This window comes from Pinus tabuliformis, chromosome Q (genome assembly GCF_031772625.1).
Source record: "Pinus tabuliformis cultivar Carrire ecotype Pingquan chromosome Q, CPIR1, whole genome shotgun sequence".
Lineage (NCBI taxonomy): Eukaryota > Viridiplantae > Streptophyta > Pinopsida > Pinales > Pinaceae > Pinus > Pinus tabuliformis.
Window position 1 is genome coordinate 1,323,943,923 of NC_142296.1, and position 26,422 is coordinate 1,323,970,344.

General features: G+C 36.6%; 1 pseudogene across 1 annotated transcript; it reads left to right on the plus strand.

Annotated features, from left to right (window-relative positions):
- The first annotated feature begins 399 nt into the window (after nt 1-399).
- On the plus strand, nt 400-24,474 carry LOC149224719 (cytochrome b-c1 complex subunit Rieske, mitochondrial-like; annotated as a pseudogene). Its single transcript, XR_016249531.1, has 3 exons — nt 400-555; nt 737-963; nt 23,654-24,474. The product of XR_016249531.1 is annotated as a cytochrome b-c1 complex subunit Rieske, mitochondrial-like (transcript).
- The last annotated feature ends 1,948 nt before the right edge of the window (nt 24,475-26,422 follow it).

The following is a 26,422-nucleotide window of genomic DNA, read 5'->3' on the forward strand; positions in this document are numbered from 1 at the left end:
ATTCTTAATATCTATTAACAATTTCATTATCCTAATAATTTTTTTAATATTAAAATTATTTTTGAATAAAAAATATTTATTAATTTAATTTTTAAATAAACAATTATTAAATATTAAATAGTGAGAGTTCTCGCAGTACATTAAATATATCACAATTTTCATGTTAATTAAAATTATTTATTCAATAAATTAACAAATAAATCGAAATAAACTAAACTATTGGTAAATTGTACAAATTTAACATTGATAATAAATTTTACAAATGGTATAGTAAATTTTACCATTGATAAAATCATCTTCCACGCATGGAATTTATCCGTGACCTACCAAATTTTCCGAGGCTATTTTCAACATTTTTTAACAGATGCGTGGTTGACCTTAAGATGTGTACACGTGTACGTCGAGATATTGAGTGACCGGAGTAGTCGGTAGAAGGTACCATTCTTTAACAAAATTCATTCCGAGTTTGTCGAGTATCCTGTAAGATCTGGAGGAGTACCACATATTATGCCCTAAATTGCCTTCTTCCTTTCCTACATCGCACAATTCACTTAGGTATCCTTATCTGAAGGTCCTTCATCGTCTTCCATTAGCTTCGTTTCAACTAGCTGGAGCTGTTAGGCTTATTCTTTTTCGTCTCTGTAATAAATTTGGGTATTTTTTTCTCTGGTAACAACCCATACCTTGAAATCATCTTCTTTTGGCATTTATGTTGGTTTATGTGGGATAATCGCAGGTGGGCGATCCGGCTTTGGAGGTACAGGATCATTGGAAAGATGTTGCGAACGGTGGGACGGAGATTGCCCGCCATTTCTGGGCTGACGAGGAATACATCTCCATCATCATCGCTGGCGTTGGTGAGCTCTGATGCACTCAGGGACGATACCGTTATTTCCTCTGCTAATATCCCTCAGGGTTTACAGCTGTTGAATACATCGTGGAAATCTCACTTTCTCTTCCGCGGTTAGTAAATTATACACCCTTTAAAAATAGCAATTTTTTTTTTGTTATATCAGTATGTGTCATATTATATTGATTTCAGGTGGTTTCCCAAGGGAGGTCACCTTGATTTAGGGTAAGTTAAATAAGTAACTCCGTGCGGGACAGTTGATTTGGGGTAAAGTTAGATAAATACCAGTGTGCTAGGGTATTTGTGTCTGGTCGGATTTATAATAAACAACTGAGTGTTGTTGCCCATTTTGGGTAGATATATCAATCCATGTAAACCAAACGTTGATGTAGATAACGGCACCAGATTGTTACCATGATCTGCTCTTATGGCATAACTACTGATCAAATCTCCCAACCCTTGTATGGATTTTGTACCCCAAAATCGGTAGTGCAGCTTTTTTATACGTTTTCCCGATGCGTGCAACATTCGTAGGCCTTTTCTGCTGAAAGGAAGTATGTGGGAATTTTGGATACGAATGCCCTAATCAGTTTGCATGGAAACCCCATAATCTTTTGTTAAAATCTCAGCAATGCTTTCGAGAGTTATCCAGGAAAGCAAGGGGTAGGTGGCATAATTCACGAAGAACAGATCCAGTTGTTGTACTGTTTAGAGACAGGGATACCGACAAACAATGAGGATGCTATATATAATATATCTCCATTTCAAAGATTGAATATACTTATTTCCCTGGATGCGGAATTTGATTGTCGTGGGGTTTTAAACTTTTTGATATTAGCAATGAAGGGGACCTATAACACCCAAGGACATCATGTTTTATTTTTATTTTTCAGGATGTAGACATCTGGGTAGCAAGTTTCAATATTAAAAATTTTCATATATTGAGGAAATTGGATGCCTTGGATTACTCAAGCAATTGCTGGAGCAATTACTGAAAAATAAAATCTGATAAATTATGAAGCATATGGGATGTTCGGAGGAACAAGAGCACGAGTTCAATTCTGGCTTCTCTCTTGGCATATCTTGATAGCTCTGCTGGCACGATGCCTAGGATAATGAGATTGGTGAGATTGAGCAGATAGGCAGGGGTGTATATGTAGGAGGTTCCCTATGCATTGTGCATGGTGCATCACTTGAATAATCAAACAATTAGCGCACCTGTTGTTTCCATCTTGACTTTCTTGAATTGCATTGAAATCTGCAAGTATTGACTGACATATATTAGTGCTTTATGATATCAAGTAAATCAATTGATAGTCTTAATTCATTTTTTATCTTGAATAAAAGCTTCCTTTGAAAGACTATTAACAACATTTACAAGATTTTCATACAAAAAAGTGAGTTGTGCATGTATCTTCTACAAGCATAGCTCAAACCAAAAAATTGCATGGACAGGGTTAAGCCAAAATAGCCATTGTATCTTGGGGAAACTATCTAGAAATCAAAGACATGAAATCATAACCGACAAAAAAAAAAAAGCTTGACCAGAAAGTACTAATAGCGGTTGCGTGAGTGGTTGGTAATGGTCATCTAGTGGAGGGCCTCATTTGGTGACCAAAGTGGAGATATATGCGAGTGGGTATGCTATGGGGACGGTTTTGATGCAGGGAGGAAGGTCTGTATGCTACCATTCCGAAGTATTTCATGGGGCTTTTCTTAACTACCCTACCTACGACAAGGAGCTCTATGCCCTAGTGCAAGTTGTGAAGAAGTAGAAGCACTATCTGATGAGGAAGGAGACTGTAATCCACACAAATCACTAACCACTACAATACTTGCAGTCCTAGAGTAAGCTACAACAGGCCAGACGTTGCAAGTAGATGGGGTTTCTATAGGAGTTTCATTTAGTGATAAAATATAAGAAGGGAAACACAAACAAATTGGACGACATGCCTTCAAGGCTATCCACATCAAGGGTCAAAACTTTGGGAACTCTAATGCATATGGAGCCATTCACCCATGATACACACAGGGGCATATTCAGAGTGTGAGGACTTCAAGGAGGTGTTTCAAAAATTGCAGAGCAAGAGTCATGAGCATGATGGCGATAACACCATTGAATACCATCTCTAGAATGCACCCTTCTATAGTGAGGTTGAGGCTGATTCCCATCAAGTGCCTATTTGAGGAGCAGAATTGCATGTAAATGCAGAGGTTCAGGTTGTAGTTCCCAAGCCATCATCAGACCTTGGGAAGAGTTATCAGTTATCATAACAGAACCAGTCTTGGATATGACAAGGATGTGTCTTTTTATATTTCAGACTATTCTAAACCCATCAAGTTTTAGAGCGTTGGGTTTCTTCAGAATGGTTCATCTTCACCTGCTCAACATCTTGCTCCTCCACAGCCACAAATTGTCAAATGCCAACATTGTAATTGAGTTGGCCATGTGAAAGATTAGTGTTTTGATCTTCACCCTTGTAAGAACTGTGGAAAACACATTCATCATTTAGACAGATGCTCTAGACATAAGATTGCTACAAGAACAAAGATTTACCTTGGCAATGGTCTTCAACAACCACGAAGATATATCAGTCATACCTTAGAGTTCAGTCTGGAGTATTTACACGTCTTGCAGTGGAGGCATCTTCATCTTCTCACCTTGTATCTGACCGGGGGGGGGGATTGATGATCATCTACAAGCTTCAGAGATTTATCAAGCGAGACTGAGCCACGGCCTAAACCAAAGCTCCAGAGCTTAGGCTTGAGTTAGCCATAGTTAGATTTAGAGCTGTAACCGAAGACAGATACTGCTCCATGAGCATGTTTTTGGTTGGCGGCCTGTCGTAAACCACCACTGGAAGAAGACATAGGTTTCTGCTACATCAGTTTGTGGTCAATTTTAAACCAACATCAGGGAGCACTTCCACTTCGTAGCAGACTTCAACTTCTAGCTAGATTCAGAACTGTTCTAGGAATTGCTTCAAGCTTTACTTCCAGAGTTGGTGGTCAGCCTTAAACACCACCAATAGAGACCTCGAGTTTTTCTACCTCACTTGGTTTGTGGTCTTCCTTAAACCACCTTTTCAGAGAGCACATCTAGCCATTGGCTGCCATGCATTTTTTTTTATTTCAGTTCTCTTCTTGGACTCATATACACCCCTTTGGATTAAGGGGAAATGTTGGACACCTAATTCGTTAGGGTTGGTGTCAACAAATGTGAACTATCATGGAAGTCCAAAAGACTTCTTGGAAGATGAAAACCAAGGGTCAATAACAATGCATTAGTATTTGTTTCTGTAGGAAAAATCGTAATTTTTATTATAAAATGGAAATTTTATTCTGTTTATGCACCATTGTGCATATAGCCATCCAAAAAGTAAAAAAACGGGCCTGAAACATGCTCATATCATGTCCAAAATTAGTTCACCATACAAAAGTATACATAGAAAAGCAACATTAAATACATAATCTCCCAATCATCTGGGTATTTTTTCAGAGTAAAACAAATAAAGATGGACTTTATAACCAGTCTTGTTAATGCTCTGGCTGTAGGCCATCTATGAAGGACTTATGATAATATTCCGACAGAATTTCACCTAACTTCTCAAAAATTTTCCAGGTGCCCAGAACCTGCAAGGCGCCTGCTTTAGATAAGGAATCTGCTGTGGAGTTTCTTTCCTTGTAAATATGGCAAGTTGCAACATGAGACCTGATCAAAAGCATGTTTTAATAGGAAAAATTCTTCAAGGATAGGAAACACTATGTGCATGTGACAGCTCTGAATCTCATTAAACCAATTTATAACAATCATTGAGTCACCAAAGATATGTAAATGATGTCATTCTTTCTCAATAGCAAATAAAAGAAGCTTGAGGCCGAGTAACTCTGCATAATTATTTGAACCTCTTCCCGAACTGATCTGAAGCTTGAAAAAATGGTTTTCCTGCACCTATAGAACTATGAGTGGAGGTAAACTTCTGTTCTTTGTTGGATTTGCCTGATCCCACCACTGTTTCGAGGCATCAATGATAGACTCTCCCAGCTAATTTGTGGTAAAACCCAGGCAGTTTCTAACTGAGTTCCACACTCCCAGAGAGAAAGGGCAGAAAAGGAAAAGGTGTTCCACAGATTCCTCTGCATTTTTGCATGGAACACTCCAGCTGGGACCTGCGATGCATCTTTTTTTTTAAATTGTCCCCTGTGGGGACTTCTAACTTTTTCCTTCCAAATTACTTCCAAGTCCTCCCCGCTCCCCAGATTCACCACCAGCTAAAGAAGTCCCATCAAAAAATGCCCAAGGGTAAGACTGGTCAACTTCTTCAGCAATAATATTACCTGGAAAATGAATAGACTCTGAAGCAGGTAGAAGGGAGAATGCTTCAATGACCTGTGCTGCCACCCTATTAGGAATTGAAGACTTATCTTGAAATATTTCTTTGTTCCTTGAGATCCAAATTCCCCAACAGATGAGTGGAGGTAAACTTCTGTTTTTTTTTGGATTTGTCTGATCCCACCACTGTTTCCAGGCATCAATGATAGACTCTCCCTGCTAATTTTTGGCGAAACCCAGGCAGTTTCTAACTGAGTTCCACACTCCCTGAGAGAAAGGGCAGAAAAGGAAAAGGTGTTCCACAGATTCCCCTGCATTTTTGCATGGAACACTCCAGCTGGGACCTGCGATGCATCTTTTTTTTTTTTTAAATTGCCCCTGTGGGGATTTCTAACTTTTTTCTTCCAAATTACTTCCAAGTCCCCCCCACTCCCCAGATTCAGCACCAGCTAAAGCAGTCCCATCAAAAAATGCCCGAGGGTAAGACTGGTCAACTTCTTCAGCAATAATATTTCCCGGAAAATGAATAGACTCTGAAGCAGGTAGAAGGGAGAATGCTGCAATGACCTGTGCTGCCACCCTATTAGGAATTGAAGACTTATCTTGAAATATTTCTTTGTTCCTTGAGATCCAAATTCCCCAACAGATGAGTGGAGGTAAACTTATGTTTTTTTTTGGATTTGTCTGATCCCACCACTGTTTCCAGGCATCAATGATAGACTCTCCCTGTCTTTTGGCGAAACCCAGGCAGTTTCTAACTGAGTTCCACACTCCCAGAGAGAGGGCAGAAAAGGAAAAGGTGTTCCATAGATTCCCCTGCATTTTTGCATAGAACACACCAGCTGGGACCTGCGATGCATCTTTTTTTTTAAATTGTCTCCTCTGGGGACTTTATTTTCCAGGATGCACCAATGAAATAATAGTGCTTTTGCTGGGCAACAGAGTTTCCATAATTTCTTCCACCACCAGGAATAGAAATGGATCATATGAGCTATCTAAATATTGCCCATCAATTTTGTGAGCTTAACAGTAGGCTTTCGTAATTTAGTGAATTTGCTAGTGTTTTGATAGAGGTAGTCTTTGATGTGGATGTTTGGACATATGTTTATGGCCAGTGCCATTATTATGAGGCGTTACATATGAAAGTTCATTTTTGGATTATAGAATTTGAATGGTTTTAACTCAAACCTATTTCTTCCAAGTTACTTCCAAGTTTCCACCCTTTGCATCCTTGAGTTCCCTACAACAAAAGTGATGGCATTATATGAGATCTTGATAGGTTGCATTTACACATCTATCCAAATTTGTCTATTCATTCAGAGCATCTTTAGAGCCAAACAGGGATGCGCTTGCTTGCATTTGCCCCTCAACTTGTACAGTCAATGAGTTGGAATAAGATTTCTGTGAGACTGCACAGTGCAAGTGCACATAGCATCACCTTAGCAAGGATTTGATCTGCATTGCATATTTACAAGCAATACTTTTCTATCTTATACAGTTCGACTGTAGGCTCTAGAGTGATTGAATTTATGGTTTGTCTTTCTGTTCTAAGTTTATTAATTTATGTTTTTGATAGTCAACCTAAGCAAAAGAAACATGATAGCTAACTTATATAAGTAGGTTATTTTATGGTTTGTAGTACTATAATTCTGGAATGGCTGCAGAGATTTCAATTAATTTTATAAATCTCTTCTTAATATGTCCAGATAAAATTTTGACTATGTATATGGTCTGTAGATGCGGGGTTTTGGTTAAGGAGTGGGCATTCATTGACAACACTGAAATTAGCAATGTGTAGTGTAGTGTACTAGTATAGTTTGATGCACAACAAAAAACTCATTGCTACTCTTGACAAGGTCAGATGAGGTTGTGACAAGGTCTAGAATGGCACAGAATCCAGATATCTCTAACTAGCATTATGCTCTTCTTTGTGGTTGTCTTTCATGGCTTGATAGTCTTCGATGTAGATATATGAAGAACTTACAGGCCTTTGGATGCCTCTCATATCAAGTGGATGAAAGGAAGATCAAGACAGCTATTTATCAATATATTTATAAGATATTGTGTAATGTTGATGTCATTATAGTGATACACCGTGCCTAGATAGCTTTTTATGTTGACAACTTTCCACACAATTTATGTCATCTTTTATCTTGTCAACCAAGAGATGTGCTCAAAAGCTTTAATTATAAAACAACTGCTTTGCCTCTATAGCAGTTGGGTGGCCTTGGACACTTTTTTGGTAGACATATGGTTCTTCATTTTGGGACTGTGCTTCCATCTCCACTTTACATTGTCATTAACAAATAGGAAATACCTTTGGCCTTGTTAGAAAATCAGAAAGACAGATTTTCTTATGTTGATAATTACTTGTGATATTCTTGTAGTTTTATTATATTCTCTTTATGTTCTTCTTTTATCTTAGTTTCATCAAGCAATCATCAAATCAAAACATGAAGATCAATGACACCAGATGTAGGCACTCAACCAGGGCTAAAACCCCTCTCTAGGGGAAACCTAGTCAAACTCTTCCACTAATCAAATTGAGATAGACCAAGACCTTAGACCTGACCAAAAGACCTTCCTCCTCCACCAAGTCAACCTTCCAATATGATTCAACAAACTTCAATAGTCTCTTCTTGTCCAACAGCTATAGCCCAACAACAACCCAAAATTTCGACCCCCAACTACTTTAGAATTTCGGCCCAGCTGCAATCCAAAATTTTGACTAAGAGACAAGGAGAGAGAAAATTCAACTTCCTTTTGCTTGACAAAGCCTTCCTTCTTCTTCACTAGGGTTTTCTTCCTCTTCCTTGAACTTCACACCCTTTTTCTACCTCCAACAACTGCAAATCGAACTTCTTGAGTTGATGCTCCAAATGAGGTTGAATTGCTGCCTTTATATAGTGTTTGTGTGAGGTTGAATTCCCTTGATGAGGCCGACTTGTCCTTCTTTGAGGCTGACTTGGTGGAGACCTAAAAGACCTATTTTACATTAAAATAAATTTCTTTCTTGATAGATGAAGCCCAAGAAAGATACTTTACATCATGACATAGATAAGGACACTTGACATAAACCCTAGATGCCTACAATGGAGGCTTTGACCTATTAACCATTGACCCAAGCGTGAAACCCATGCTTTAATAAGTCAATTTCTTTTATAATAATATATATTTTTTTTTCATTCTTTTGACAAATACATTACATCATGAGTCAAATACAATTATGAAGACCGACACTTGTTACATTTTTCAACACTCCATTTTAGCCAGGGAGGGATTCATAATTACATATATATAAAAGTACATGGAAGATCTCAAGATGATATACTCTATGAAGAGTTCACAACACACGCAATGCTACAGATTAGATACCTTACCAGGGTACTTTAATCGGGTGGGACTAAGTTGTGTTCCAAGCTTCAGCCTCTATAGGTACCATCAAGTTTCCACTCTAATACCAACCCAGGGATCTAGGTGCGTATGCAAGGTCAAATCTCTATGACCAACGCCACCCTCCCTACTTCGGGATATAGACATCAACACATAGGCCGACCAAATGTCCCCCCAAGCATCATGTTGTCACAAGATGCTTCATCTCTCCTTATCAACTAAATCAAATATATATTTACCATTCCAAACGATCAACCTTTTTACAGAGAGATCTAGCACAGACACAATCCCATTCAATGATAAACCTTCAAATATATATACAACTAAACGCAAACCTTCAGGGTGCTCAATCATTCTGATGCTACTTATATCATTATCAAGTTATTCAAACTTGTCGGAACCTCTCTTCTTTCATTTCTTCAGTATCACCAAATACAACTTAAACATTTCTCAATTCTTTTTCACGAACATCCATTTGTAGTTATTTTTTTTCATTCTTTCTTCTGGAAATTTGCTATGATTGTCATAATATGCCCTTCCGCTTAATTGGGGAGATGTACCTTTTCTTCTATCCAAGCTCCCTCTCAATTTAGGGAGAACAACAACATAAGATATATTTCATTCTTCTTATGTCATCAAGGCCATCTTGCTCATCATCATCCTTATAGCTTCCTTCATCATGCTCCATATTATTATCATCTTCAATTATGAACATCTTCAATATCTTGAAGATTATATACCTACAAAACTTTAATAGCAAGTGCAACCAAATACAAATATAAAGTCAACTATATCAAAATCATGTTAGTACAATGGAAATATCAAAATAATCAGCTTTAGACATCAAATACCTAAACCTAGGTTCATCATTAACAAGGGCCTATCTTTTATGTACTAGACTTCAACAACTTGCAAGGATTTTATCACAAACCCTAGACTCCATCTTCGAGACACAAAGCCTTAGATGTTAGCAACTCAATCAAGATATCAATTCAATCATAGTATTATACATCTAAGGTTTCACCAATATGCTTTTAGAATTTACATGTTAGACTCTACTAGGGTTTGTTGTATATACCCTAGATTTCATCAACTATCAAGATAACATACTTGCATATTCATATCTAGGGTTTCATTATGATGCACTAGCATCTCATATCAATATCCATAACTACTAGGTAAGCCCAAGACAAACATCATTACATCAAAGTTAGACAAACATCATTACATCAAAGTTAGATATACAACAATTTTGACCAGACTAGGGTTTTAATCATGTAGAAGAATATACACCTAGGATTTCTTTCCTAGGATCTTACTATAACTATTGCAAGGGTGTTGTTCATCAACCCTAATTCGCCAAACCCTAAAAATCTAGGGATTCATTTAGACATTAAGAACAAACCCTATAGGACTAAGGTTTTTACCATGACATTACCAAAACCCTAAACTTCAAAAGAATAGGATTTCATCATATGTTCTAGACTTTATCAACAATCCCAAAGAAGACTAGGGTTTCATAATCAAGATTGACACACCCTTAACATTTAAGAGGCTAGGGTTTTATAGTGAACCCTAAAGGTTAGGGTTTCACAAGAATGATCAAATGACAAGAGATAATATAACGAGGGTAGATTCAATCTAATGATTAATCACCCTAACAATAATTTTGTGATTCAAAAACCTAGACATACATATGTTAGTGGTGTAAAGCAAATTTCAAAAGAAAAATGATCATACCTTTAGTATGAAGAGGACATTGTAACAAAACTTGTAATCTAAGACATACCTTGAGTTGTTCTTTAACAAACCTTGTAGGACTTCAATTCTTGAAGGGCTTCCTTTGCAACAAGACTTCTTTCATGATTCAAGTCTTTCCTTTGAAGTCTCCTCCATAACATTTGTGTATTTTGCAAGCTTTCCTATCAAGGAAAATTATAAATAAAACGTTATTAGTATATATTACAAACAAATCTCATTGTGTGGAGGAAACCAAACATAAAAGAGGAAAAACAAGAAACAAGATACTTATCTTTTGGTGAAATGGTGAAGTCTCCATCTTAATCCAGTGTTTTTGAGGGATATCTACGGCTACAACTTATCAAAACAATTCAAAAATGTTCTAACAAGATATATTAGATCAAAACATAAATGAAAAGCTTTACAAAACCTTAAAACAATAATCTAGAAGGATAGGTAAGGAAAGGCTTAATAGTATGAGTCTTTGACTACAAATTCTTCAGTCTTATTCTTCTTTGGTGGAGCTTCATCATCAATGTTTGCATGTTCTCTTTCTCTTTTCTTATTCCTTGGATCTTTAGGACAATGATTTTTGTAATGACCCATCTTATGACAATTGTAGCATTCAATTTTGGATAGGTCAACTTTCTTCCTTGGTCCTTTGAACTTCTTGAATGTTTCCTTCTTTTTGTGATGAGAAAAGTAGGTATTTAAAGTGTTGTCTTCTCCATCCTCCTCTTTGTCACTTACTAATGAGATGCATTCCACATTTGCCAAAAGTAGGTGTGTCTTTCCAATTGCTAATTCTTGATGCAAATGAGCTCCATGATTTTGGTAGACTTAGTAGTGTAGCAATCACGAGTTCTTTCTTTGGTACAAATTCATCTATAGCTTGGAGTATTGAAAAGTGTAACTAGGTCTAGTCTTCGTAATGATCAAGGAATTTTATTTTTAGGTAAGGCTCCCATTGTGAGCCTTTAGGATTAGTCATCATGTCATAACAATCATTTGAGTCAATGAAAGACCCTTATTGGGTAAGTTACATATGTATATAAGTCATTAAAAGACCCTGCAAGACCAAGCTCAAGTACCTCCAACAAGTTAGCCTTAAAATGGAGCAATGTGCCTACGCCAAATGACATGTTGGCCTAGGACTCACTCAAGTCGGCTTATTTACATGGGAAAACCACTATATATAGGCAACTCAACCTTCATTTGAGGACAAAATTTTGGAAAAGGCAATCTGAAGAAGAAGTGCGAAAAACACGAGAGAATCATCATCACCAAGCGAAGGAGAAGGGAAGACAATCGAGTCACTTTCTGATCTGTTTTTGGGCTAAAAACTTCCACACTTGTGAGATTTTAGAGCTGTCTACTGCAGTAAGGACCGAAATATTACAATCATCTTGAGAAGGTAGATTTGGGAAGGAATCAAGTGAATCCTCAAGCCGAGTTGAGGAAGAATAGTCTCCATCTCAAACAAAGGAAGTTGAAGGACAAAATCTCTGAAGTTCCGAAACTAGGGTTTCTAAAGAAGGGTCGAAAAGTGTAGATTTGAGCCAAGGACCAAAATCTGAAGGTTAGCTGAGGGAAGTGGGAGGAGGAAGAAGTTTGACTATCATTGACTCAAGGAAGAAGAAGTTAAACAAGAGTCTTGTGACTTGGTCTTGGAGAGGTTAATAGGTCAAGGGTTTTGGCCTTGGTATTCGTCAATTGAAATCTATATAAGAAGAAGAATTCGTTTGGGTTTTCCTCTCAAGTTGGAGAGGTTTTGGCCCTGGTTGATCACCTACATTTTGTGTCTCTTGTCTCTTTATTGTTTATGCATTGGTAGCTGTTTGATGAAGAAGAACACTATAATAATCTAAGTAAAGAGAAGATCCTAAGTTAAAGAAGTAAAAAACATTCACAAGCAATTATCATTAGAAGAGAAATCTCCTAATTGCTATGCCCTAGATTTCTCAACATGGCATCAGAGCTAAGGTGACAAAATCAAGGAAAGGGCATCTCATTAAGGGACATTCAAGGACCAGATCTTGAGGAAGGCATCAAAGCAAATCTAGAAGATCATTTTGAAGTGAAGGTCTACAAAGAAGTGTCAAAACCCTAGATCGAAGAAGAAGTCTTCACCAAAAGAAGTCTTGGGATCCTCGCTCAAGTCATCATCAAAGAAAAAGGACCTCAAAGACCCAATTTCCACTCGAGAAAGGAAGGACTTGGAGTTAAAGCATCTTGAAGACTACTCATCCAAGGGTAGCTATATCAAGGGTGTTATCATCATCAAAGATATTAAGGCAATCTCCTCTTTGAAGCAAAGGATTTCATCTCAAAATAAAAATCCTTATCCTTGAAGAAGATCATCCAAGAAGCATCAAGACATCATCAAGATGTCAGTCATCAAGAAGTCATCAATCATCATCAACAAAGGGATCAAGTTGAAGAGTTCATCTTCACTTGACAAGTAAGTATCTTTATTCCTATAAATTAAATTTAGTAAAATGACTTCATTTTGCAAGGAGATCAACAAGTTGGTTAGGTCATCGAACTTCCTTGCATGGAAAAGGAGGATAGACTTAGTCCTCAAGGAAAATGAAGTTATTGATCATGTCAATGTCAAAGTCTCCAAACCATTTGAAGGGAAAGAACTATCTAAATATATGAGAAAGGATTTAAGGACTTAAAGGATCCTTATAGAATCCATCAAGGATTCTCTCATCCCATATGTAGCAGAGTTGGAGACATCAAAAGGGATATATGATAGGCTAGCAGAATTATTCTCTGAAAGCACGATAAGAAAAATCATATCACTAAGATCTGATCTATGCAAATTGAAAGCATCAAAGGATGAAGGGATATCTACATGTCTCACAAAAGCATCTCTAATAAGGAATCAACTTCAAGATCTAGGAGAGATGATATCCGATAAAGAAATGATTACCATTGTTCTAAATGCTCTAATTGATGAACAAGGAAACCTTGTATCAAAGGCCTATGAAGAGGAGAAAGCTATCCCATTCAATAATTTGTGGTCACTATGCAAGAGTGAAGAAAACAAGTTGAAGGCAAAAAGTGATACAGGATCAAATGAGCAGGGTCAAACATTTGCTGTCATGTCAAGAAGCAAAGGGATATTTGGCAAGTTTGGTCCTCAGAAAAAGAAGAAGATCAATGTCTTAGATCCAATGCTATGGATGTGAAGGTTATGGGCACTTTAAGAGAGACTGTCCTAAGCTCAAGAAGGACAATTACCAATGAAGAAGGGAAGAAGCCCATATCACTAAAGAAGAGGAAGAAGCTGAAAAGAAGAAATTCAAGGAGGAAGTAAAAGATCTCTACTATTATTGAGATACGTTTTTCCTCACCTAGTTCTTCTCAAGTTTCTATTTTCTGTTGTAGAGTATATCTATCATGTTAGGAATCATTAGAAGCATGATATTATGCATCATGGCATCATAGAAGCATTGAAAGAAGAGCTCGTAAAATCATCATAGAGAAACATGAAAGATAGAAGTCTATGACAATCACATATGGAAGGGTATAACTCTTGGTAACCTCATTAGAAGCATAAAGGGTATTTATGAGAAAAAGGGAAAAGTCATCTAGAACAAAGCTCATCATACATCAGTCAAAAGGAAGTATTTGTTGGATTAGGATACTTAAGATTCTCTATTGGAATCTTCGTCTGAAGGTTCACCAATTAAAAGGAAGCAAGTGCTTCATCAAGAATTCCAACTTATGGAATTCATGGGATGATGGTATGATCACAAAAGAGGTGAAGCAAATCAAGGGATTGAAGTTCTTTCAATCAAGGAAGCTGCCGAAGGAAGTCTAAATGACCTAAAGGAAAATGAAGTATGTATGCTTGTATTCAATATTGTAGAGTCATGTCATATGGTTGCAGGTAACATGGATAAATGCTCTATCTCGAGAGCATGATCAAAAGAAAAGAATCTCCTCCATTGAAAAGATGCAGGAAGGCATGGGTCACACATTGACTAGATGAAATCAACATAATATGTCCTCATATGAAATATGAGGTGGTTGATAATAAATGGAGGAACTATGATCGAAAGTTCTTGGAAGGAAATGTGTGAAGAAAGAAAGGAAGAGATCGTGAAATATGCAACTATGACGAAGGCAGTCAACATCCAAGGACTGAAAGATTTGACTAGGATATCTCCATGAAAGATATGTAGACTCTGATGGAGTTTGAAAAAGAAAGAGACCCTTAACATTATATATCTTTTGGAGATGTGTTAATGCAGGATGTTGATGCAAATTAGAAGATGTCATGGTGAAAGACTATCACAAAGGTAATTTTGATTTAATGTTCATTTCTTATTTTTGAATAATATCTGGATGGGCTTATGCAAGGCTGCCAAGGGAAGAACTTTGGATGTCTTCCACCACTAATGACCAAGTAGCTGGATGAAAGGTCCTTAAGGAAACATGGCATGAAGAAGGTAACAAAGCATGAAGAAAGACTAGTTATCGACTAATGGATCACTTTTCGATGAAATAAATGATGACATGATTGACTCATGAATAAAAGTGATGGATGGTCTATGTCCTACGAAGAAGTCCCAAAAAGATGTAGACTCTGTAACAAAGAAGAAATTCATGACATCAAAGGAAGGAGTTCTACAAGCAGTTGGTTGTCCCATGATTGCCACCTGAAGCGCTGCTAAAAGCAAGTCCCTAGTCAAGAGGGAGCTTGGTCAAGTCCCTAGTTAAGAGGGAGCTTGGGTATATTATTATTTGTAGGAATTGGTATGTGCTCCCTAGATTGAGAGGGAGAGATAGACACATCATTCTGTCTTCACTTGGGAAGACAAAATGGAGGATTGGGTAAATATCTGGCATCTGATACTCTTTGAGGATGAGTTAGGGCATCCAAGATAAGAGTAGGCATAGAGGACCGATATTCTTTGAGGAATGGGAATCCAGGATAAGAATAGTCCTCGTGGAACATACTCTGAGAGAACCCAGGTGGGGTATGTCCCGAGAGAGACAATCATGAGGGTGTCTATACATCATTAGTCTTGCTAGCATTGGGCTCTGATCTTGTGGAGAGATAGTGCTGTTATTAAAGGCCTTGCTATGTGACAACGCTGGATGATATGATGCTACACAAATGGGTTACCAATCTGAATCTTTTCATGAGAATTTTTCAAGGTTGAGAATGTCCAAGTACCTTGTATGGATTATGAATACCTCCCTAGTTAAGAGGGAGTGTTGGAAAGTGTAACTAGGTTTGGTCTTCATAATGACATGTGTAATTATGATTTTATGTAATTTATGTAAAGAAGAAAAATAAAATAATTTTTTGTAATGCTTGAATCATGGGTTTCATGATCAAGGAATTTTATTTTTAGAAGGCTCCCATTGTGAGCCTTTAGGATTAGTCATCATGTCATAAAAGTCAATTGAGTCAATGAAAGACCCTTATTGGGGATGTTACATATGTATATGAGTCATTAAAAGACCCTCCAAGACCAAGCTCAAGCACCTCTAGCAAGTCAACCTTAAAATGGAGCAATGAGCCTCCTACACCAAATGACATGTAGGCCTATGACTCACTCAAGTTGGCTTATTTACATGGGCAAACCACTATATAGGCAGCTCGACCTCCATTTGAGGACAAAAATTCGGAAAAGGCAATCTGAAGAAGAAGAAGTGCGAAAAACTCAAGAGAGAAGCATCATCACCAAGCGAAGGAGAAGGGAAGACAACAAAGTCACTTTTTGATTTCTTTTTGGGCTAAACACTTCCACATGTTCGAGATTTTAGAGTTGTTTGTTGCAGTAAGGACCGAAATATTACAGTCATCTCAAGAAGGCAGATTTGGGAAGGGATCAAGTGAATCCTCAAGTCAAGTTGAGGAAGAATAATCCCCATCCCAAGTAAAGGAAGTTGAAGGACAAAATCACTCAAAAACTGAAACTAGGGTTTCTAAAGAAGGGTCGAAAAGTGCAGATCTAAGCCAAGGACCGAAATCCAAAGGTTAGCTGAGGGAAGTGGGAGGAGGAAGAAGTTTGACTATCATTGACTCAAGGAAGAAGAAGTTAAACAAGAGAGTCTTGTGACTTGGTCTCGGAGAGGTTAATAGGTCAAGGGTCTTGGTCTTGGTATTTGTCAATTGAAGTCTATATAAGAAGAATTCGTTTGGGTTTTCCTCTCAAGTTGGAGAGGTTTTGGCCTTGGCTGATCGCCCATTCCATGTCTCTTGTCTCTTTATTGTTTATGCACTGGTAGTTGTTTGATGAAGAAGAACACATAATGTAAGTAGTTTATATAAGAAGAAGAATTCGTTTGGGTTTTCCTCTCAAGTTGGAGAGGTTTTGGCCCTGGCTGATCGCCTACATTTCATGGCTCTTGTCTATTTATTGTTTATGTATTGTTAGTTGTTTGATGAAGAGGAACACTATAATAATCTAATAAAAGAGAAGATCCTATGTTAAAGAAGTAAAAAACATTCACAAGTAGTTATCATTAGAAGAGAAATCTCCTAATTGCTATATCATAGATTTCTCAACATGGAGTTTATCTCTTATCCTAGAGATCCTTACAAAATATGATGAAACAATATCATCTTTTGTCATCTTAATTGTTCTTAGTTCATTCTTGAGACTAGTAATCTGACCAATATTCTTGATGGTGAAAACTTGGAGAGGGCTTCATACATTTCTTGAGCGGAATCTATATTGGATATGTATGGGATTAGATTGTGCTTTACTCTATCTACTATCAGATTTATGACCAAGATGTTGGTTTCTCAGAACTTCTCATTTTCTGCATCATCTGTAGGTTTCTTAACTTTTCCTTGAACAAGATCCAAAATGCTTAGCGAGAATAAGATCTATCCTCTTTTTCCATGCCTTGTAGTTGGAGGCTCCTCCTAGCTTGTTTTCCATCTTCATTGCGGTTGTCATAGTCTTTATAGATAGAAGGCTTCTCTTCTTATATGATCCTTTTCTTAATGACTTTCTTTTGTTCCTTCCTCCTTAAATCTTCTTTCAATTGACCTTCAAGTTATTGTTTTTCCTTCCTTTTTCACCTTAGCTCTGATACCATGTTAGAAAATCAGAAATGGAAAAAGATTTTCTAATGTTGATAATTACCTGTGATATTCTTGTAGTTTTATTATCTTCTCTTTATGTTCTTCTTTTATCTTAGTTTCATCAAGCAATTCTCAAATCAAAACATGAAGATCAACGACACCAGATGTAGGCACTTAGCGAGGGCTAAATAGTAAAACCCCTCTCTAGGGGAAAACCCAATCAAACTCTTCCACTAATCAAATTGAGATAGTCCAAGAACTTAGACCTTGTAGTGACCCATCTTAAGTTACCGATTATTAGCATGCTTACGAGACGTGTGTATGATAGCTACATACACATGCATCGCAGGCATTACACTAGTACACATACTAATTTAATTATATAAATGTCTATGTAAGAAAATGAATTAGTTTTTAAAAGTATTAATTAATACCTTATTTGTTAAGTAATACAATAAAATATATTAATTTAATTTCATTAATAAAATTTTAATTAAATAATAAATAATTATTATTATAATGGACAAGATTTATTTTACTTGATAATCTTTGGGCAAGTCATGGTAAGGTATTTAAAAGAAAATCCTCTTCTCGAAGTCGGTTGAGAGGATAAAGTTAAAAATCTCATTTAATGTATAATGACCAACTCAAGTAATAATATCTTAATAGATAAGGTTAAATCTTAAGATTGATTGGAGGAAAGGAAGGTGGGGCTTCTTCGGAGGGAAGAAACCTTCCCTATATAAAAATCTAAAGGAGAAGTAAGAGGGGGTTCTTCTAGGAAAAATGGGGAATATATGGAAGAAATGGAGACTCTGGAAGAAAGGATTGGGGAATGAGTCTTGGACTCAGATTTTAGTTATATATCTATAATATTTAACTATATACCTATGCGATTTAGGTCTTGTTCTTGGGGTTTTGGTCACGGGGGCTAGAAGACTTCATTCTTGAAGTCTTTTGGGTCTGGGAGCCGGAGAGGTTTGTCCCAAATTGGCTGGGAGGAATTAGTCGGTTTGGAAGTGGAAGCTCAAGATTGGATTCAAGATTCAACCCTGTATCAACTTCGTCAACCAAGAGAAACTAGGTATGTGAGGTTGTTTAATTTTATACATGTAGTAATGAATTTTTTATGATTTACATATGATTGATGTAGATGAAACTTATGATTAATATTTAATTGATATAGATGAAACTTATGATTAATATTTAACTGATATAGATGAAATCAAAATATCAGGCCTCACAAACCTGACCAAAAGACCTTCCTCCTCCACCAAGTCAACCTTCCAATATGATTCAACAAACTTCAGTAGTCTTTTCTTGTCCAACAGCTACAACGACGAGCCTAGCAACAACCCAAAATTTCAACCCCTAGCTACAAAATTTCGGCCCAACAACAATCCAGAACTTCAATCGTGTGAGACAAGGAGAGATAAAATTCGACTTCCTCTTGCTTGACAAAGCCTTCCTTCTTCTTCGCTAGGTTTTTTCCTCTTCCTTGAACCTCACACCCTTTTTTTGCCTCCAACAACTGCAGATCGAACTTCTTGAGTTGATGCTCCAAATGAGGTCGAATTGCTGCCTTTATATAATGTTTGTATGAGGTCTATTTCCCTTGATGAGGCCAACTTGTCCTTCTTTGAGGCTGACTTGGTGGAGACCTAAAAGACCTATTTTACATTAAAATAAATTTCTTTCTTGATAGATGAAGCCCAAGGAGGCTCTTTTATATTATGACATGGATAAGGACACTTGACATAAACCCTAGAAGCCTACAATGAAGGCGTTGGCCTATTAACCATTGACCCAAGCATGAAACCCATGCTTTAATAAGTCAATTTCTTTTATAATTTTTTTCTTTCTTTCTTTTGACAAATACATTACATTATGACTCAAATACAATTATGAAGACCGATACTAGTTACATTTTTCAACAGGCCTAAATGCCATGATTGCAGGGTCTATTCGCTTACAAGGTTTTGAACTTGGTTTTTCTTTACACTTTGTTCCCAACTTACATCAATACCACACATCCCAATGGTTGGTCAGGATTGGATGTTACCATATAGAAGAGTCCAATTTCTTATCTGTTCCATTGAGCACATGTAAGTATTGATGGATTGCAGTCTCAGTTAATGTTGAATCACTCTCACATCTTTGGTGGACAAGTTACCTTTAAACATTGACAATTCTTAGAGATATACATGATCTTTTATCTCTTCAGCCAAGAGATACATGTCCTTGAAAGATTTAATTATAACCACTGCTTTGCCTCTATAGTAGTTGAGTTGGCCTTGGACCTATTTTTGGTAGACAAATGGTCCTCGGTTTTGGGTGTGTGCTCCCAATTTGTTTACATCGTCATCGGCAATTAGGAAGTACCTTTGGCATCTATACCATGATTGTGGGGTATCTATTTGTCAATTCATCCAAGACTTGCACTTGGTATCATCCATTACAAAGTTCAAGCTACACTACCATGGGGAGCTTGCTCACAGGGTTTTGAACCTATGTTTACTTTAGATGTTACCACATATATATAGATGTTACCATGTATATATAGTCCAATTGCTTTTTCGTTTCTTTGAGCACTTGTAAGTATTGATGAATTGCACTATCATTTAATGTTGTTAGCTTCTCATGTCTTTGGTGGACAAGTGTCCTCTAAACATTGATAATTCTCAAATATTTACATGATCTTTTATCTCATTAGCTAAGGGATACATGTCCTTGAAGGCTTGCATTATAGCCATTGCTTTGTCTCTATAGTAGCAGGGTTGGCCTCGGACCCTTTTTTGGTAGACAAATGGTCCTTTGTGTTAGTATGCTTCCAACTCCACTTTACATTGTTATCAACAATAAGTACCTTTGTCCTACATGCCATTATTGTGGGGTATCTTTTCTGTCAATTCATCCATGAATGGCAGTTGGCGTCATCCACCACCAAGTGCAAACTATACCACATTGGAGATCTTGCCTGCAGGGTTTTCGTTCCAGTGGATGTTCCAACTTGCATCCATATCACATCCCCAATGGTTGGTTGGGATTGGGTGTTAACATATAGAAAGTTGAATTGGCTATTTGCTTCTTGGAGCAGCTTTCCTGCTACAAGATTGGGAAGGAGAACCTGTGATTTGACAATCTTCATATGAATATTTTATGAGGTGTTAATAAGCTCTACAGTTATTGTGACTGGATGCCTTTCTTAATGGTTTATTATTGCTGCATATTTTTACATTATATTTTTTATGTTTGATGTTGAGCTTAAGCTATCATTTATATTAGAAATCCCTCTTGCACTCCATTAATCTACTATAGTCTACAAGTCATTATCTTATTTTGAATTGTTCATGGGTTTGATATAATAACTTTATTTTTTAAATAGCATATATATATATATATATATATTTGATGCGAAAGGTTATTGCTTTATTAAAAAAGGAGGCCTACAGCCATATCCATACAACCTCTTACAATAGAAGGGTGAGAAATCTATCTCCAATATTCTTTCCTGTCCATCCTCGTGTCAAGATTGGTTGAAAGGTGGATGCTTCTTCCTCACAAACTTCTTGCTCTGAGTGATTTAGCTACTTGGATAATGCTTTAAATTGGTTAGATAGCAAGATACATCCGTAGGATGTATCTGATATTCAGAGAGACTTTGAAGAGAGCAGCTGAACTTGGTCAGTGAGGGTTCTGATCCCAGTGCTTTGTTTGGTGTACCTTACGTGTGTTTTTATAATTCTCTCTCTCATGGCCAGTGAGGAGCTGAATAATTGTTTAACTGCATTTGTATATGTGGGAGCATAGCTGAGGGGAAGCTCCCCCACCCTCTCATGCTCCAGCTACTGAAGCTTGCTTCAGAGGGGAGTACACTTCTAGAATGCTTCTCCTTTAAACCAGAATTTTACTTGTGATATTTAAACCAGAAATATATTAATAACAAAAAATATTTAAATGTCCATATTAAATAACATAATTTTATATCTACTTTATATAGAGAAAAATAAAGTAATTTAAATTAAATTTTTTCTTATATTTTCACTTTCCATAACTAGGGAGACGTGTAATTTATTTTATTTTTAATATAGAGTTGATATATAAGATTTTAAAAATATCAATAACAAAGAAAGGTTATAAATAAAATATTTCAATACCCTTGCTGAGTAAAAGATTTTAACATGAATATATATATATATATATAATAAAAAAGGAAAGATTGAAAGCTTGAGAGAATTCTTATTCCATTAATAGCTACTTTCTAATTCAATATATGAGGAATATTTGTAATTCTTTCAATGCTTAATATGGATTTGATTTTTAATATTTAGAAAATATTAATAATAAAAATAATTAAATATAATGCGGAGAATTTGAATTATGAATAAAATATTTCAATGACAACTAAATATATGTTATACTAGCCTAGATCCATTTTAACTCTGGATCTACCAAGTGCCGAGAGAGATCAAATCTCTTTTCATTCTTAAAGTTGTTTGCATCTCAAGATTTGATCTTCTTTTCACTCTCAAAGATGTTTGCATCTCAAGAGATTTGATTCCTCTCGGTGCTTGGTAGACCCAGAGTTAAAACGGATTTAGGCTGGTATGTAAATTTAGGAATTTAAATTCTAATTTCTATTGTTATTTCCAAATCCTTTTAAGATCTCTTTCTTTCTAATATATTTTTGATTTCCAAATAACCTTAATATTTACCTTGCACTGGATAATATAAATTGTAATGCCATGTCTGTGTTGAAAGGAGAATTCTGGATTCCTTTTCTGCATTGTGTTTTCTCTAACATTTTCATATTCCTTTTGAGAATTCTTTGCAGTTTCATCTTTCTCAGATTTGAAAGTCGACGTTGAGCTAGATATCTTGTGTGCTCATGCTTGATAATTTGAGCAAGCCAATCCAATAGAAACCTGTATCAATAAATTTTGCAGTCTGAAACTGTTTTCAGCTTACTTTCTCTGCATGTTTCCTGTTCCTTGTTGTATCCTTCCCTGTTTGAATGCACAAGAGGGCTTATGTGAACTGCGTGATTGTGCTTCAGAAAAATTGATCTGTCTCAGCAATAACCTATTTCAAACCTGGTCTGGTGGATTTCCCCGTTTACTGAGATTTTCAACAACTCACTTTATTCCTTGCAGGTCTGCAGAAACCATTTTACTTTTACCCCTACTAATCATAGCACAATTCTAACAAATCTTAGTCTCATATTTGATGGGTTCCTTAGAGGCATATTCTCACCTTTATTTTTCCTCCACGTGTCGTTCAATTTCATGATTGCAAGAATTTGGGAGATCCTTGAATAGATAATTGGGATTGTTGGTGCACAGCATAAAGCAGCCCCCCTGGTGATAAAAGGACTTGAATGCCCTTCTCTTTCTAATGTTCTTGCATCTCTATTTTTTGCAAACTCAATTTTTCAACTTCTTTTATGTACCTGACATTTAGAAAATTCCCGTCCATTAACAGAGCTCATGTAGGATGCTTTCTATTTTGTGTGCCTAGTATAAGCCTCTTCTCATATTCCCAAAGAGAAAATCGACAATGTTATACTAGAATGATGACAAACCAGAAATTTATTTTCTGGATTCTTTATCAAGGACACAATTTTTTGTAGTGTTCTTTCTTGGGGCTCAATAAAGTCTCATGATACTTTTGTTTCTCCTTTATCCCATGATTTTCCCATTCCTAGTTTTATGGTTAATCTTTTGGAAAACCTATTCTACCTACCTATTTCGATGCATTATGAAATATGGTCCTAAGCTTAGTGTTTGGTCTAATTGCAAGGTAATCAAACTTGTATTACTGCTGAGGTTAGGGTTCAGAACCCCCAGCTGGATGGAAGTGGAGGAGGCAAGGAACAAGTTATAGGTGAATTTAATGCCATAGAAACAGCCCTCATAGCTGGGCCACTTCGCTGAAGAACTGCTCTAAACAGCATTTCAAAAATATGTTGGGAATTATGAAATTTCTACTCCGTCAAGTCTCTTGCAGTGGCAATTTATAGAAATTGAACTTGCTAGGTTAAGCCGGTGGTTGGTTAACTATGGTTAGAAGATGTTGCATCCTGTATTAGTCATAAATTTTGAAATATTTGTGTACGGTGTTCCTCGACTAAAAGGTTCTGTATTAGTGACTCCGTGGGTCTGTGTCAGCTCTTTTTCCGAAATTTGTAATCAGGTGTTTTTGAGTCGTGTTTATATTTTCATCTTCACAGTTTTTATAACAGGTATTCTTACCGTTTTTTGTTATGGATAAATCTCAGGTTTTTCCTCCGAGTCACTTGCTCCCAGGCATGAGCTAGGATTCTCGGATATACCTGCCACTATTGCAGCAGTTAAAAACCCAACATCGAAAATAGAGTATGATGAATCTAATCATGAGCGTTTTGCCCCTGGGGATCCCAGTAAGAGAGCATTCACCTACTTTGTTTTGACGGGCGGAAGATTTGTATATGCTTCCTTTATCCGATTGCTGGTTTTGAAATTTATTTTGAGCATGTCTGCAAGTAAGGATGTTCTTGCAATGGCATCTCTTGAAGTGGATTTATCCAGTATTGAGGCTGGCAGTACTGTCACAGTCAAGTGGCGTGGAAAGCCTGTTTTCATTAGGAGACGCACAGAAGATGACATCCAGTTGGCAAACAGTGTGAATGTTAATTCTCTGCGTGATCCTCAGCAAGATTCAGAAAGGGTTCAAAATCCAGAGTGGCTCGTTGTGATTGGTGTTTGTACCCACCTTGGTTGTGTTCCTTTGCCAAATGCTGGGGATTATGGAGGTTGGTTCTGTCCTTGTCACGGATCTCATTATGACATATCTGGCCGAATTAGGAAGGGTCCTGCACCTTATAACCTTGAGGTTCCAACATACAAATTCTTAGAGGATAATAAGATGTTAATTGGTTGATCTGCACATACGAAGCAAGTTATGTCCGAACACGGGATTATGCTACCAGATCGTTTTTCTGTTGTGATCTTTGGAAGCTTTTTGCCACTGATTAAATCATACCATGCTGTTATTCTCAATAAATTTTTAGATACATCTTGTTTCTGTTATTCATTTTAAGAATATCTATTATTTTGGCAAGCTTGGTTTTTTCCATTGCCTATCCGTCTCGGATCCTATTGATTTGTTATTTCCTACATAAAGTGCACTGATTATTATAAGTTCTGTGCAACTCTTGAATATATGGATATGGGATCTCGTGAGAAACTCGAGGTGGTAGAAAATAGCATCTAATGATTGCATTCTCATCAGATATATGATTATTTAAAAGAATTATGAGTATGATTATCATCATTTTAAAAAAATGGGTCAAGTTTTCTTGCTTGGGGAATTATTTTAGAAAATTGCATTATTTCATTAAGCTTTATCATGAACGAATCTGTGGTGCTACTATCCCAAATATTTGGACTGAATGACATTGAAAAGTCCACATTATTGGGTTTTCTGAATATAGACATTTATGCATGGTCTATTGCATCACATACATGATACAGATGGTTTATCAATCCTCACGAGTATGGGTTATCCCTTAAAATGCAATTCATAACTACGGATTTTCACTCTAGTGTAATCGGTGCCGCTTCTCTGTAGGTCACTAATAGCACTCTCACGGTGGTAGTAGTTGTTTTTCCCTAATCCACAGTATATTGCTCCATGAAGATTTCATTTGTTTGAATTAGTGTTTTCAATGCGAATATTGTAGAGTACATTTCGATTTTTTTTCCCTTTAATTATTTAATTTATTCGTCCATTTTTTGTTTAATTAAATTATTATTTTTTCGATTAGAAACCTTTGGAGTTAGTTTCTTGTTTCTCATTTAGTAGTTGATTCTAAGGTGGTCGATTCTTGTGTTACACGACTATGGTGAGTTTACACTGAATTAACAAAAATCACCGTCTTTATTGCATCACAACAGATGATTTATCAATCCTCACGAGTATGGGTTATCCCTTAAAATGCAATTCATAACTACAGATTTTCACTCTAGTGTAATCGGTGCTGCTTCTCTGTAGGTCACTTCTAGCAATCTCACGGTGGTAGTAGTTGTTTTTCCCTAATCCACAGTATATTGCTCCATGAAGATTTCATTTGTTTGAATTAGTGTTTTCAATGCGAATATTGTCAAGTACATTTCGATTTTTTTTCCCTTTAATTAGTTAATTTATTCTTCCATTTTTTGTTTAATTAAATTATTATTTTTTCGATTAGAAACCTTTGGAGTTAGTTTCTTGTTTCTCATTTAGTAGTTGATTCTAAGGTGGTCGATTCTCGTGTTACACGACTATGGTGAGTTTACACTGAATTAACAAAAATCACCGTCTTTATTAGATTACTTTAGATCTTTTATTGATACCATTTCTTGCGAAATTTAGCAGAAGACCTTAAAGTTAGCAAGTAATATGTAGCCATTGTCCTCGACTCCTTTGATTTCCGTCATTGTTGTTTCATGTGGAAAACTTGCTTTTCATAATCGTGCACTGCCAAATGCTATACTCTGGTTCCTATACCCTTACACTTCAAAACGATAACTTGTTATTGTCCAAAATTTCATGATGGGTTCCGTGGCATGTGGCAAAGTCGTAACGAGCACCAAATTTAGTACTACCATGTTAACTTGGTATACCATCTCTGGAATTTATCCACATTATGATTAATCCTTCGGCGGTCAAGACGAACTATCTACTTGTCGCTTTGAAATTGCATATCGAAAGTGGAGGTTTTTAGGTATATCATTAATATATCAAACGTGTACAAGGCATTTTATACACAAAGCTGGGTTGCATTATGTGCTAGCGTGAGCATAATGTCCAAAATCTCCTAGCAGCCTAGGAAATTAGTAAACCAGTTATAAAACTGTTGAAGGCAGGTAGAAGTACACAAGCAAGACAAGGGCTAGCTAGCCTGCACAGGAAAAAATCATGCGACAATAGGGATAAGATCTGTTTCTAGGGTAGGGTTATGTTTGTACTGGGGGCTGGACACTTAATTTGTTGGAAGTACTTTAAGAAATATGTCTTCAGTGGTTGC